This window comes from Salmo salar, chromosome 27 (assembly GCF_965601325.2).
Source record: "Salmo salar chromosome 27, fSalSal1, whole genome shotgun sequence".
NCBI classification, from domain to species: Eukaryota; Metazoa; Chordata; class Actinopteri; order Salmoniformes; family Salmonidae; genus Salmo; species Salmo salar.
The window spans coordinates 48,314,971-48,331,391 of record NC_138317.1 but is presented as its reverse complement, the minus strand read 5'-3'; the positions used below and the strand labels follow the sequence as shown (position 1 = coordinate 48,331,391).

Below are 16,421 nucleotides of genomic sequence, written 5' to 3'. Positions count from 1 at the left end.
CAAGACTCTCCTTTATCTAAGCACACTGTCCGATTTCAAAAAGGCTTTACAGCGAAAGCAAAACATTAGATTATGTCAGCAGAGTACCAAGCCAGAAATAATAAGACACCCATTTTTCAAGCTGGCATATAATGTCACAAAAACCCAGAAGACAGCTAAATGCAGCACTAACCTTTGATGATCTTCATCAGATGACACACCTAGGACATTATGTTATACAATACATCCATGTTTTGTTAAATCAAGTTCATATTTATATCAAAAAACAGCTTTTTACATTAGCATGTGACGTTCAAAACTAGCATAACAATTATTTTAAGAATTATAGATACAGAACTCCTCTATGCACTCGATATGTCCGTTTTTAAAATAGCTTTTTGGTGAAAGCACATTTTGCAATACTCTAAGTACATAGCCCAGCCATCATGGGCTAGCTATTTAGACACCCGGCAAGTTTAGCCTTCACCAATATCAGATTTACTATTATAAAAGTTTGATTACCTTTTGTTGTCTTCGTCAGAATGCACTCCCAGGACTGCTACTTCAATAACAAATGTTGGTTTGGTCCAAAATAATCCATCGTTATATCCGAATAGCGACGTTTTGTTCGTGCGTCCCAGACACTATCCGAAATGGTAAATCAGGGTCGTGCGCATGGCGCAATTCTTGACAAAAAATGTCTAAATATTCCATTACCGTACTTCGAAGCATGTCAACCGCTGTTTAAAATCAATTTTTATGCAATTTATCTCATAAAAAAGCGATAATATTCTGACCGGGAATCTCCTTTTCGGCAAACAGAGGAAAAATCACAAAGACGGGGCGGCCAGGGCACGCGCCGAAGCCCACAGTCCCTTGATCGGCCACTTGAGAAAGGCGATAATGTGTTTCAGCCTGGGGCTGGGATGACGACATTCAGGTTTTTCCGGGGCTCTGAGCGCCCATGGAAGACGTAGGAAGTGTCACGTTAGAGCAGAGATCCTTTGAAAAAGATAGAGATGGCAAAGAAGTTCAAGAAATGGTCAGACAGGCCACTTCCTGTAAAGGAATCTCTCAGGTTTTGACCTGCCATTTGAGTTCTGTTATACTCACAGACACCATTCAAACAGTTTTAGAAACTTTGGAGTGTTTTCTATCCAAAGCCAATAATTATATGCATATTCTATTTACTGGGCAGGAGTAGTAACCAGATTAAATCGGGTACGTTTTTTATCCAGCCGTGAAAATACTGCCCCCTAGCCATAACAGGTTAAAACCTGTTTAGGATAGGGGGCAGTACTTTCACGGCCGGATGAAAAACGTACCCGATTTAATCTGGTTATTACTCCTGCCCAGAAACTAGAATATGCATATAATTATTTTTTGGGGATAGAAAAACCCTAAAGTTTCTAAAACTGTTTGAATGGTGTCTGTGAGTATAACAGAACTCATATGGCAGGCCAAAACCTGAGAAGATTCTTTATGGGAAGTGCCCTGTCTAACCATTTCTTGGCCTTCTGTAGCCTCTTTATCGAAAATAGAGGATCTCTGCTGTAACGTGACATTTTCTAAGGCTCCCATAGGCTCTCAGAAGGCGCCAGAATGGGGAATGATAACTCTGCAGTCCCTGGGCAAAAAACAGTAGGGGTTTTGGAAAGTGGTTGTTCTGAGAACCATGGCACTGGTGCGGGCGTGCATGTGAAGACTCCATTTTCTATTTTCAGTGTTTGAATGAAAACAAGGTCTCCCGGTTGGAATATTATCGCTATTTTATGAGAAAAATCACATAAAAATGTATTTTATACAGCGTTTGACATGCTTAGAAGTACGGTAATGGAATATTTTGAATTTTTTTGTCACGATATGCGCCGGCACGTCACCGTTCGGATAGTGTCTTGAACGCAAGAACAAAACGCAGCTATTTAGATATAACTATGTTTTTTTTTTAACCAAAACAACATTGGGTGTTGAAGTAGAAGTCCTGGGAGTGCCTCTGACGAAGAACAGCAAAGGTAATCCAATTTTTCTTGTAGTAAATCTGAGTTTGGTGAGTGCCAAACTTGGTGGGTGTCAAATTAGCTAGCCCGTGATGGCGAGCTATTTACTCAGAATATTGCAAAATGTGCTTTTGCTGAAAAGCTATTTTAAAATCTGACACCGCGATTGCATATAGGAGTTCTGTATCTATAATTCTTAAAATAATTGTTATGTTTTTTGTGAACGTTTATCGTGAGTAATTTAGTAAATTCACCGGAAGTTTTCGGTATGTTTGCTAGTTCTGAACATCACATGCTAATGTAAAAAGCTGGTTTTTGATATAAATATGAACTTGATTGAACAAAACATGCATGTATTGTATAACATAATGTCCTAGGAGTGTCATCTGATGAAGATCATCAAAGGTTAATGCTGCATTTAGCTGTGGTTTTGGTTTTTGTGACATTATATGCTAGCTTGAAAAATGGGTGTCTGGCTAGGTACTCTGCTGACATAATCTAATGTTTTGCTTTCGTTGTAAACCCTTTTTGAAATCGGATAATGTGGTTAGATTAACGAGAGTCTTGTCTTTAAAATGGTGTAAAATAGTCATATGTTTGAGAAATTGAAGTAATAGCATTTCTAAGGTATTTGAATATCGCGCCACTCGATTTCACTGGCTGTTGACTAGGTGGGACGATTTCGTCCCACATACCCTAGAGAGGTTAACCAGGGACTGATTTAGACCTGGGACGTCATGTCATTATTCCCTTCTAATCAGGGGCTGATTTAGACCCGGGACATCAGGTCATTATTCCCCTTTAACCAGGGACTGATTTAGACCTGGGACATCAGGTCGTTATTCCCCTTTAACCAGGGGCTGATTTAGACCTGGGACATCAGGTCATTGTTCTCCCCTAATCAGGGACTGATTTTAGACCTGGGACATCAGGTCATTATTCCCCTTTAACCAGGGACTGGTTTAGACTTGGGACATCAGGTCATTATTCCCCTCTAATCAGGGACTGATTTAGACCTGGGACATCAGGTCATTGTTCCCCTTTAACCATGGACTGATTTAGACCTGGGACATCAGGTCATTATTCCCCTTTAACCAGGGACTGGTTTAGACTTGGGACATCAGGTCATTATTCCCCTCTAATCAGGGACTGATTTAGACCTGGGACATCAGGTCATTGTTCCCCTCTAAACTGATTTAGACCTGGGACATCAGGTCATTATTCCCCTTTAACCATGGACTGATTTAGACCTGGGACATCAGGTCATTATTCCCCTTTAACCATGGACTGATTTAGACCTGGGACATCAGGTCATTATTCCCCTTTAACCAGGGACTGATTTAGACCTGGGACGTCATGTCATTATTCCCCTCTAATCAGGGGCTGATTTAGACCAGAGGTGTGTGTGTGTGTGTGTGTGTGTGTGTGTGTGTGTGTGTGTGTGTGTGTGTGTGTAACAGAGTCTGTCAGAGGAGTGTGTGTGTGTGTGTGTGTGTAACAGAGTCTGTCAGAGGAGTGTGTGTGTGACAGAGTCTGTCAGAGGAGTGTGTGTGTGTAACAGAGTCTGTCAGAGGTGTGTGTGTGTGTGTAACAGAGTCTGTCAGAGGAGTGTGTGTGTGTGTGTGTGTGTGTAACAGAGTCTGTCAGAGGAGTGTGTGTGTGACAGAGTCTGTCAGAGGAGTGTGTGTGTGTAACAGAGTCTGTCAGAGGAGTGTGTGTGTGTAACAGAGTCTGTCAGAGGTGTGTGTGTGTGTGTGTGTGTGTGTGTGTGTGTGTGAGTGTGTGTGTGTGCCCTTCTACTTGACAGTGAAAATGCAATGCTTCTTTCAGTCCGAGTATGAAAGCCATCCTGTTTTCTTGAACACCTTGTTTGTTTAAGGCCAAGAAAACTACAGGGAAACACTCAGGGTGGCATTCATACTCAGACTGAAAGAAGCATTTTATTTTCACTTTTATTTAACATCGATACTAACATAACAGGTTATAATACACTAGGTATGCATGCACACAAACATCTCAGCACTCCCTTCAGCAACTTGCCCAAGCCCCCCCCACCCCGCTTCTCCTTCACCCAAATCCAGACAGACCTGGCTACCCCAACCCCAGTCAGCAGCTCTGCACCCCCCACAGCAACTTGCCCAAGCCCCCCATTTCTCCTTCACCCAAATCCAGATAGCTGATGTTCTGAAAGAGCTGCAAAATCTGGGACATCAGGTCATTGTTCCCCTTTAACCAGGGACTGGTTTAGACCTGGGACATCAGGTCATTGTTCCCCTCTAAACTGATTTAGACCTGGGACATCAGGTCATTATTCCCCTTTAACCAGGGACTGGTTTAGACCTGGGACATCAGGTCATTGTTCCCCTCTAATCAGGGACTGGTTTAGACCTGGGACATCAGGTCATTATTCCCCTCTAATCAGGGACTGATTTAGACCTGGGACATCAGGTCATTGTTCCCCTCTAAACTGATTTAGACCTGGGACATCAGGTCATTATTCCCCTTTAACCATGGACTGATTTAGACCTGGGACATCAGGTCATTATTCCCCTTTAACCAGGGACTGGTTTAGACCTGGGACGTCATGTCATTATTCCCCTCTAATCAGGGGCTGATTTAGACCAGAGGTGTGTGTGTGTGTGTGTGTGTGTGTGTGTGTGTGTGTGTGTGTGTGTGTGTGTGTGTAACAGAGTCTGCCAGAGGAGTGTGTGTGTGACAGAGTCTGTCAGAGGAGTGTGTGTGTGTAACAGAGTCTGTCAGAGGTGTGTGTGTGTGTGTGTGTGAGTGTGTGTGTGTGTGTGTGCCCTTCTACTTGACAGTGAAAATGCAATGCTTCTTTCAGTCCGAGTATGAAAGCCATCCTGTTTTCTTGAACACCTTGTTTGTTTAAGGCCAAGAAAACTACAGGGAAACACTCAGGGTGGCATTCATACTCAGACTGAAAGAAGCATTTTATTTTCACTTTTATTTAACATCGATACTAACATAACAGGTTATAATACACTAGGTATGCATGCACACAAACATCTCAGCACTCCCTTCAGCAACTTGCCCAAGCCCCCCCCACCCCGCTTCTCCTTCACCCAAATCCAGACAGACCTGGCTACCCCAACCCCAGTCAGCAGCTCTGCACCCCCCACAGCAACTTGCCCAAGCCCCCCATTTCTCCTTCACCCAAATCCAGATAGCTGATGTTCTGAAAGAGCTGCAAAATCTGGACCCATACAAATCAGCCGGGCTAGACAATCTGGAACCTCTCTTTCTAAAATTATCTGCCGAAATTGTTGTAACTCCTATTACTAGCCTGTTCAACTTCTCTTTCGTATCGTCTGAGATTCCCAAAGATTGGAAAGCTGCCGCGGTCAAACTGCTACAGACCTATATCTATCCTACCCTGCCTTTCTAAAGTCTTCGAAAGCCAAGTTAACAAACAGATCACCGACCATTTCGAATCCCACCGTACCTTCTCCGCTGTGAAATCTGGTTTACGAGCTGGTCATTGGTGCACCTCAGCCACGCTCAAGGTCCTAAACAATAACATATCCACCATCGATAAAAGACAGTACTGTGCAGCCGTATTCATCGACCTGGCCAAGGCTTTCGACTCTGTCAATCACCGCATTCTAATCGTCATACTCAATAGCCTTGGTTTCTCAAATGACTGCCTCGCCTTGATCACCAACTATTTCTCTGATAGAGTTCAGTGTGTCGAATCGGAGGGCCTGTTATCTGGACCTCTGGCAGTCTCTGGGTGGGTGCCACAGGGTTCAATTCTCGGGCCAAGTCTCTTCTCTGTATACATCAATGATGTCGCTCTTGCTGCTGGTGAGTCTCTGATCCACCTCTATGCAGATGACACCATTCTGTATACTTCTGGCCCATCTTTGGACACTGTGTTAACCTGTTGGGGCTAGGGGGAAGTATTTGCATGGCCGGATAAAAAACGTACCCGATTTAATCTGGTTGCTACTCCTGCCCAGTAACTAGAATATGCATATAATTATGGCTTTGGATAGAAAATACCCTAAAGTTTCTAAAACTGTTTGAATGGTGTCTGTGAGTATAACAGAACTCATTTGGCAGGCCAAAACCTGAGAAGATTCCTTACAGGAAGTGGCCTGTCTGACCATTTCTTGCCCTCCTTGATCATCTCTAACAAATACAGGGGATCTCTGGCATGACGTGACACTTCCTACGGCTCCCATGGGCTCTCAGAAGGCGGGAAAAAGCTGAACGATGTAATTCCATCACCAGGCTGAAACACATTAGCGCGTTTGGCAAGTGCTCTATCAGAGGGCCATTAGACTGAGGCTCATGCATGAGGGGATAGCATGCTTTTACTTTCACTCTCTGTGTAATAAAAAACGATTTCCCAGTCGGAATATTATCGCTTTTTTACGAGAAAAATGCCATAAAAATTGATTTTAAACAGCGGTTGACATGCTTCGAAGTACGGTAATGGAATATTTAGAATGTTTTTGTCACGAAATGCGCCGTGCTCGTAACCCTAATTTACCCTTTCGGATAGTGTCTTGAACGCACGAACAAAACGCCGCTATTTGGATATAACAATGGATTATTTGGGACCAAACCAACATTTGTTATTGAAGTAGAAGTCCTGGGAGTGCATTCTGACGAAGAACACCAAAGGTAATACAATTTTTCTTATAGTAAATCTGACTTTGGTGAGTGCTAAACTTGCTGGGTGTCTAAATAGCTAGCCCTGTGATGCCGGGCTATCTACTTAGAATATTGCAAAATGTGCTTTCACCGAAAAGCTATTTTAAAATCGGACATATCGAGTGCATAGAGGAGTTCTGTATCTATAATTCTTAAAATAATTGTTATGTTTTTTGTGAACGTTTATCGTGAGTAATTTAGTAAATTCATCGGCAGTGTTCGGTCGGAATGCTAGTCACATGATAGTCACATGCTAATGTAAAAAGCTGGTTCTTGATATAAATATGAACTTGATTGAGCAAAACATGCATGTATTGTATAACATAATGTCCTAGGGTTGTCATCTGATGAAGATCATCAAAGGTTAGTGCTGCATTTAGCTGTGGTTTGGGTTTATGTGACATTATATGCTAGCTTGAAAAATGGGTGTCTGATTATTTCTGGCTGGGTACTCTGCTGACATAATCTAATGTTTTGCTTTCCTTGTAAAGCCTTTTTGAAATCGGACAGTGTGGTTAGATTAACGAGAGTCTTGTCTTTTAAAATGGTGTAAAATAGTCATATGTTTGAAAAATTGAAGTTTTTGCATTTTTGAGGTATTTGAATATCGCGCCACGGGATTACACAAGCGTCCCACCTAGCCCATAGAGGTTAACAAACTTCCAGAAGAGCTTCAATACCATACAACACTCCTTCCGTGGCCTTCAACTGCTCTTAAATGCATGCTCTTCAACCGATCGCTGCCCACACCTACCCGCCCGTCCAGCATCTATACTCTGGATGGATTTGACTTAGAATATTTTGAAAACTACAAATACCTAGGTGTCTGATTAGACTGTAAACTCTCCTTCCAGACTCACATTATGCATCTCCAATCCAAAATTAAATCTAGAATCGGCTTCCTATTTTGTAAACAAAGCCTCCTTCATTCATGCTGCTAAACATACCCTCGTAAAACTGACCATCCTACCGATCCTTGACTTCGGCGATGTCATTTACAAAATAGCCTCCAACACTCTACTCAGCAAATTGGAGGTAGTCTATCACAGTGCCATCCGTTTTGTCACCAAAGCCCCATATACTACCCACCACTACGACCTGTTTGCTGGCCCTCGCTACATATTCATCGCCAAACCCACTGGCTCCAGGTCATCTATAAGTCTTTGTTAGGTAAAGCCCCACCTTATCTCAGCTCACTGGTCACCATTGCAACACCCACCCGTAGCACGCACTCCAGCGGGTATATTTCACTGGTCATTCCCAAAGCCAACACCTCCTTTGGCCGCCTTTCCTTCCAGTTGTCTGCTGCCAATGACTGGAACAAATTCCAAAAATCACTGAAGCTGGAGACTCATATCTCCCTCACTAATTTTAAGTATCAGCTGTCAGAGCAGCTTACCGATCACTGCACCTGTACACAGCCCATCTGTAAATAGCCCATCCAACTACCTCATCCCCATACTGTATTTATTTATTTATCTTGCTCCTTTGCACACCAGTATCTCTATTTGCACATTCATCTTCTGCATCTTCTGCTCCTTCCTGAGCGGTATGACGGCTGCGTGGTCCCATGGTGTTTATACTTGCGTACTATTATTTGTACAGACGAACATGGTACCTTCAGGCATTTGGAAATTGCACCCAAGGATGAACCAGACTTGTGTATGTCCACATTTTTTTTCTGAGGCCTTGGCTAATTTCTTTTGATTTTCCCATGATGTCAAGCAAAGAGGCACTGAGTTTGAAGGTAGGCCTTGAAATACATTCACAGGTACACCTACAATTGACTCAAAAAATATAATTTAGCCTATCAGAAGCTTCTAAAGCCATGACATCATTATCTGGAATTTTACAAGGTGTTTAAAGGCACAATCAACTTAGTGTATGTAAACGTCTGACCCACTGGAAATGTGATCCAGTGAATTATAAGTGAAATAATCTCTCTGTAAACAATTGTTGGAAAAATTACTTGTGTCATGCACAAAGTAGATGTCCTAACCGACTTGCCAAAACTATAGTTTGTTAACAAGAAATTTGTGGAGTGGTTGAAAAACAAGTTTTAATGACTCCAACCTAAGTGTATGTAAACCTCTGACTTCAACTATGTATATATCAATACAGTTATGTACTAACATCTAGTCCAATTGTATAATCCTGAATGCTGACTGGTTAAAACCACATTCCAAGTTATCACCGGCTTGTGGAATAGACACCGGAATAGACATTTGACTGCTCAATCCACTGTCTCATCAGCCCAGCCAGGCAATTTATAAACTCCACTATAAAAAGCATCTAGACATTATCTCACATTTCTTTTAGACTAACATTTTGTTTTTGGAGATTTGTTTCAACTTTGCTGTCTATCTCTCTGACATTTGCAAATTCGTTCTCCAACTGTCCCATAGTGATGATTGAGTCGAGACGAGACAGGCAGACAGGCAGACAGACAGACAGGCAAACAGGCAGGCAGGCAGCTTTTCTCAGCCAGTCGAAATCATGAATCAGCAGGCATCATTTTTATGGATATATACAAAGAAATGTCAATTGAAAAAAGGTAAAATGAAACGATGTGTTAGCTAGTTTGCAGTCTTTCCAGCTTCAGTTTGAAGTGATTGTGTTAGCTGTGTTGTTGGCTAGTTCCTCTGAACAACAGTGTCCTGACGAGAGAGCACATTTTCTACGCCGGGAGAAATCACACCTCATTAGCTCATTGTTATGGATGTATCCAAATAAATGTCACTAGAAAACAGCTTAAACAAATACAAATCGTTCTACTTTGTTGTTATTCTGGTTGCACTTTTTGATGTGACAGTAAGTTAGCCGTAGTTGGCTAGCTAGCAAGTGTAACCGATGGGAAATGGCTAGCTAGTTAGCGGTGGTGCGCGCTAATAGCGTTTCAATCGCTGACGTCACTCGCTCTGAGACCTTGAAGTAGTTGTTCCCCTTTGCTCTGCAAGGGCTTTTGTGGAGCGATGGGTAACGATGCTTCAAGGGTGACTGTTGTCGATGTGTGCAGAGGGTCCCTGGTTCGAGCCCAGGTAGGGGCGAGGAGTGGGACGGAAGCAAGACTGTTACACAAGCAAGGGATTAAAACGTTGCCAGCCAGTATGTCAATGGAACATTTAGAACGAACAAATGTGTCGTGTCCATAGATACAGAACTAAAACACTGAACGACTGTGTTGCGTCCATAGATACAGAACTAAAACACTGAACGACTGTGTCGTGTCCATAGATACAGAACTAAAACACTGAACGACTGTGTCGTGTCCATAGATACAGAACTAAAACACTGAACGACTGTGTCGTGTCCATAGATACAGAACTAAAACACTGAACGACTGTGTCGCGTCCATAGATACAGAACTAAAACACTGAACGACTGTGTCGCGTCCATAGATACAGAACAAAAACACTGAACGACTGTGTCGTGTCCATAGATACAGAACTAAAACACTGAACGACTGTGTTGCATCTCTAGCAACCGAACCAAATATAATGAAGGACCAGCCGGCTTGGGTAGCAAACTTAGATTTGTGTCGGATCTTGTGGAAGGATGAAACAGTGTGAATAAATTCATAATTGTAAGGAAAGTGTGTCAATCATTATTGGTAACCCGTTGTATAAAAATGATAATGCCCTCAAAGCTCACATATTGCCAATATATCCTCCAAACATCGTCTTAACGAACATTATAACTTAACTATATAATTTGATGGAGTTACACTTGCTTTTAAACTCAACAGGTTGTGTAGATAATGTTACAGTACAGACCAACCAAGTGACTAGAGATACTGCCTCAGCTGTGACTCTCAAAAGAGTTCAACTGAAGCTAGTGGAGAGTGTTAGCTATGACTCTCAAATGGTTCATTCATTCTAAACAAATGGCTTCCCAGACTATTTGCATTGCTCCACATCCCCCCTCCTTCTTTTACACCGCTGCTACTCTCTGTTGTTATCATCTGTGCATAGTCATTTTATTTAACTCTACCTACATGTACATATTACCTCAACTAACCGGTGACCCCGCTCATTGACTCTGTACCGGTACCCCCCCTGTAAATAGCCTCCACATTGACTCTGTACCGTAATACCCTGTATATAGCCTCCACATTGACTCTGTACCGGTACCCCCTGTATATAGCCTCCACATTGACTCTGTACCGGTACCCCCTGTATATAGCCTCCACATTGACTCTGTACCGGTACCCCCCCTGTATATAGCCTCCACATTGACTCTGTACCGTAATACCCTGTATATAGCCTCCACATTGACTCTGTACCGTAATACCCTGTATATAGCCTCACATTGACTCTGTACCGGTACGCCCCCTGTATATAGCCTCCACATTGACTCTGTACCGGTATCCCCTGTATATAGCCTCCACATTGACTCTGTACCTGTACCCCCTGTATATAGCCTCCACATTGACTCTGTACCGGTACCCCCCTGTATATAGCCTCCACATTGACTCTGTACCGGTACCCCCTGTATATAGCCTCCACATTGACTCTGTACTGGTACCCCCTGTATATAGCCTCCACATTGACTCTGTACCGGTACCCCCTGTATATAGCCTCCACATTGACTCTGTACCGGTACCCCCTGTATATAGCCTCCACATTGACTCTGTACCGGTACCCCCCTGTATATAGCCTCCACATTGACTCTTTACCGGCACCCCCCTGTATATAGCCTCCACATTGACTCTGTACCGTAACACCCTGTATATAGCCTCCACATTGACTCTGTACCGGTACCCCCTGTATATAGCCTCCACATTGACTCTGTACCAGTACCCCCCTGTATGTAGCCTCCACATTGACTCTGTACCGGTACCCCCTGTATATAGCCTCCACATTGACTCTGTACCGGTACCCCCTGTATATAGCCTCCACATTGACTCTGTACCGGTACCCCTTGTATATAGCATCCACATTGACTCTGTACCGGTACCCCCTGTATATAGCCTCCACATTGACTCTGTACCGGTACCCCCTGTATATAGCCTCCACATTGACTCTGTACCGGTACCCCCCCTGTATATAGCCTCCACATTGACTCTGTACCGTAATACCCTGTATATAGCCTCCACATTGACTCTGTGCCGTAATACCCTGTATATAGCCTCACATTGACTCTGTACCGGTACGCCCCCTGTATATAGCCTCCACATTGACTCTGTACCGGTATCCCCTGTATATAGCCTCCACATTGACTCTGTACCTGTACCCCCTGTATATAGCCTCCACATTGACTCTGTACCGGTACCCCCCCTGTATATAGCCTCCACATTGACTCTGTACTGGTACACCCTGTATATAGCCTCCACATTGACTCTGTACCGTAATACCCTGTATATAGCCTCCACATTGGCTCTGTACCGTAACACCCTGTATATAGCCTCACATTGACTCTGTACCGGTACCCCCTGTATATAGCCTCCACATTGACTCTGTACCGGTACCCCCTGTATATAGACTCCACATTGACTCTGTACCGGTACCCCCTGTATATAGCCTCCACATTGACTCTGTACCAGTACCCCCTGTATATAGCCTCCACATTGACTCTGTACCGGTACCCCCTGTATATAGCCTCCACATTGACTCTGTACCGGTACCCCCTGTATATAGCCTCCACATTGACTCTGTACCGGTACCCCCTGTATATAGCCTCCACATTGACTCTGTACCGGTACCCCCTGTATATAGCCTCCACATTGACTCTGTACCGGTACCCCCTGTATATAGCCTCCACATTGACTCTGTACCGGTACCCCCTGTATATAGCCTCCACATTGACTCTGTACCGGTACCCCCTGTATATAGTCTCGCTATTGATCATTTACTGCTCTTTAATTACTTATTACTTTTATCTCTTATTTTTATCCGTCATTTTTAAAACTGCATTGTTGGTTAGGGGCTTGTAAGTTAGCATTTCACAGTAAGGTCTACACCTGTTGTATTCGGCGCATGTGACTAATAAAATGTGATTAAATTTGAAACTGAATCTAGTGGGAGAATGTCAGCTATGTGTGTGTCATGATTCCAGTTACACGTCAGGTATTTAACTGAGTTCTGATTGTCATTAAAATGACTAATGGACCAGACACCCTTCCAATATGTCTGACTTCCTCATCAGATAATGGACCAGACACCCTTCCAATATGCCTGACTTCCTCATCAGATAATAGAACAGACATCCTTCCAATATGCCTGACTTCCTCATCAGATAGTGGACCAGACATCCTTCCAATATGCCTGACTTCCTCATCAGATAGTGGACCAGACATCCTTCCAATATGTCTGACTTCCTCATCAGATAATGGACCAGACATCCTTCCAATATGTCTGACTTCCTCATCAGATAATGGACCAGACACCCCTCCAATATGCCTGACTTCCTCATGAGATAGTGGACCAGACACCCCTCCAATATGCCTGCGTGTAGGTGTGTTTAAGCCGCCACATGTCATCATTAGCTTTGTCACGGAAGATCAGGATGCTGGCTATCTGCAGATGTCTGTCATGAACAAACCATCCCTAATGTTGTGGGAATTAATGACAAACGCAAACTGACCTTCAACCCACACAGATCAGTTAGCATGGGGTGTTTCCCAATACCCATCATTAGCTGCCTCCAACCCACACAGATCAGTTAGCATGGGGTGTTTCCCAATACCCATCATTAGCTGCCTCCAACCCACACAGATCAGTTAGCATGGGGTGTTTCCCAATACCCATCATTTAGCTGCCTCCAACCCACACAGATCATTTAGCATGGGATGTGTCACAGTAGTCTTTCTTCACTGGTTTCGATTCTTATATCTTATCTCACACAGCTCACTATTCTGCTGAGACTAGTAAAGACCAGAGCCATATATGTATAGATAGTGAGGCCAGGTGTCACGTCCTGACCATAGTAAGATGTGATTTTCTATGGTAGAGTAGGTCAGGGCGTGACAGGAGGTGTTTTGTGTTTTTCTATGTTTTCTAGTTCTATGTTTAAGTTCTAGTTTTTCTATTTCTATGTTTTTTTTTGTGGGGGGAGTTGATCTCCAATTGGAGGCAGCTGGTCCTCGTTGTCTCTTATTGGAGATCATATTTAAGTAGGGGTTTTTCTTCCTGGGTTTTGTGGGTTATTATCTTTTGAGTAGTGTTTGTTTCTCTCTGAGTGACGGTTTGTTGTTTTGTCAAATTCAGTTATTTATGTTTTGCAAAGTTTCACGGATTTAATAAAATGTGGAACTGGAACCACGCTGCCGTGACACCAGGTTCTAGAACGCCCACCCATATAGAACTTGGTTGTTGATGCAACAATACGACATCACTTCCTACAGCTCCCTATGAAATGACCTGCTGTAAACCAGCTAAACAGATCAGTATAATTTAACACTTCCTACGGTTCCCTATGAAATGACATTCAGGATAATATGTAAAAAAAAAATGTACTGTGTTTTTTTGTTGTTTTTGTTGATGGTTTTGGGACAGGTTTCCTGTCCAACAGACAATTTGGGATGTCTGAAGCTCCACATGCTCCCCTTGGTTCCCATCTTGTCTGTCTGCATGGAAGGATGTCCTTATTGTTCCCACATAGCCCTTACAGTATATCCTTGTGTGTGTGTGTGTGTGTGTGTCATTGCAACGCGAGCCAGATACAGTCAGAGAGTTATGTGTTGTAATTGTCTATCGTTTCCTACATGTATGACCCCGCCCTACCTTCACCCTGAGACAGTGGATGCTTCCTAAATGACTCCCTATTCCCCTATGGACCCTGGTCTAAAGTAGTGCACTACTACCCTATAGACCCTGGTCTAAAGTAGTGCACTACTACCCTATAGACCCTGGTCTAAAGTAGTGCACTACTACCCTATAGACCCTGGTCTAAAGTAGTGCACAACTACCCTATAGGCCCTGGTCTAAAGTAGTGCACTACTACCCTATAGACCCTGGTCTAAAGTAGTTGTAATGAAAATGTTATGATTAAAGGTTTGACTAAATGATTTCACCCTGAAAATGTATAACCGAGTGATTATAAGATGAAGGTACTAATGTGTGTGTGTGTGTAGGAAAAGTTTAAGCTTAAGGATTTAGCAATGTAAGCAAGACATTCAAGGAAAAGGGGAACTGTTAACAGACAGCAGACAACTTGTGACCACTGTGAAACTGATAACAGGAAGAAGGTCTCCCCACCCAGGGAGCGGAGAAACCTTTAGGCTTACAGTAGATTATGTAACATGGGACAGGATATGATAAGCAATGTATGTGATGGAGAAGACTTGTAAAGAAGCATTGACAGTGTTAAAGAAGAGGGGCATTTGTAAGGGGTATGACATATGATATGACCAAATGTCAGGTATAAAAGGCTGTGTACATTGTATGATATTCAGAGCTCTCGTGAATAAACTTGGTTGACTATTGTAGGCTGGGCCTCCGTCTGTGGCATTTAACCAGAACCTTACAAACTCTGGGGTGCAGACTGACTCGTTTAATTGAAGTTCAGTTTATGAACATTGGGAACAAAATTCTCATAACAGTAGTGCACTACTACCCTATAGACCCTGGTCTAAAGTAGTGCACTACTACCCTATAGACCCTGGTCTAAAGTAGTGCACTACTACCCTATAGACCCTGGTCTAAAGTAGTGCACTACTACCCTATAGACCCTGGTCTAAAGTAGTGCACTACTACCCTATAGACCCTGGTCTAAAGTAGTGCACTACTACCCTATAGACACTGGTCTAAAGTAGTGCACTACTACCCTATAGACACTGGTCTAAAGTAGTGCACTACTACCCTATAGACCCTGGTCTAAAGTAGTGCACTACTACCCTATAGACCCTGGTCTAAAGTAGTGCACTACTACCCTATAGACCCTGGTCTAAAGTAGTGCACTACTACCCTATAGACCCTGGTCTAAAGTAGTGCACTACTACCCTATAGACCCTGGTCTAAAGTAGAGCACTACTACCCTATAGACCCTGGTCTAAAGTAGTGCACTACTACCCTATAGACCCTGGTCTAAAGTAGAGCACTATGTAGAGGATAGGGTGCCGTTTGGGATGTAGCCAGTGTCCTGATCTAACCTTCAGTAGGTCGTGTTCTGTCTTGTTTTTTGTGGACCGCTGGTGTCTTTTCTATTGTTTTCTGTGGAAACTTCCCCTCCCCCTCGCTAGCTCGTAGCTCCTCACTCTGGTTCAACGACTCATCCTTCCAAACGATAAAAATCAAAGACACAAATAAACTAAAATAAAAATAATAAAAAGTCTTACCTGTTTGAGACGAACGGGTCAAATAGATGTTTTTAATGCGAAGAGTAGAAGCTCACTAAGTGGTTATCAGCCCTCACTGATTGGATGTAAGTATAGTTCCACCTGGCTGGATGGGGGGAGGGGCTAGGATGTACAGACGAATAGAAGTGGGAAGAGAGGTAAGGTGTCACACACACACACACACACACACACACACACACACGCACACATGCAAACACACCTCAGCCCTCCCACCCCACCAGACCGGTTTGTCAACCGGCAGACATATTACAAGGCATTTAGAGGGAGAGGGATATGGAGGAAAAGGGTGTAGCATACCATCAGAGAGAGAGAGGAGGAGGGAGTAGCATACCATCAGAGAGAGAGAGGAGGAGGGAGTAGCATACCATCAGAGAGAGAGGAGGAGGAGGAGGGAGTAGCATACCATCAGAGAGAGAGAGAGGAGGAGGGAGTAGCATACCATCAGAGAGGAGGAGGAGGAGGGAGTAGCA

The 16,421-nt window shown here is 43.4% G+C and overlaps 1 protein-coding gene across 1 annotated transcript in view; it reads right to left on the bottom strand.

The window, feature by feature from the left end:
- Positions 1-16,050, bottom strand: part of LOC123735833 (gap junction beta-4 protein-like) — a 36,782-nt gene extending 20,732 nt beyond the window's left edge. The window contains exon 1 of the mRNA XM_082970269.1: positions 15,931-16,050. The gene's annotated coding sequence lies outside the window, so the exon portion shown is untranslated. The remainder of the gene's footprint in view (positions 1-15,930) is intronic.
- Positions 16,051-16,421: the final 371 nt, after the last annotated feature.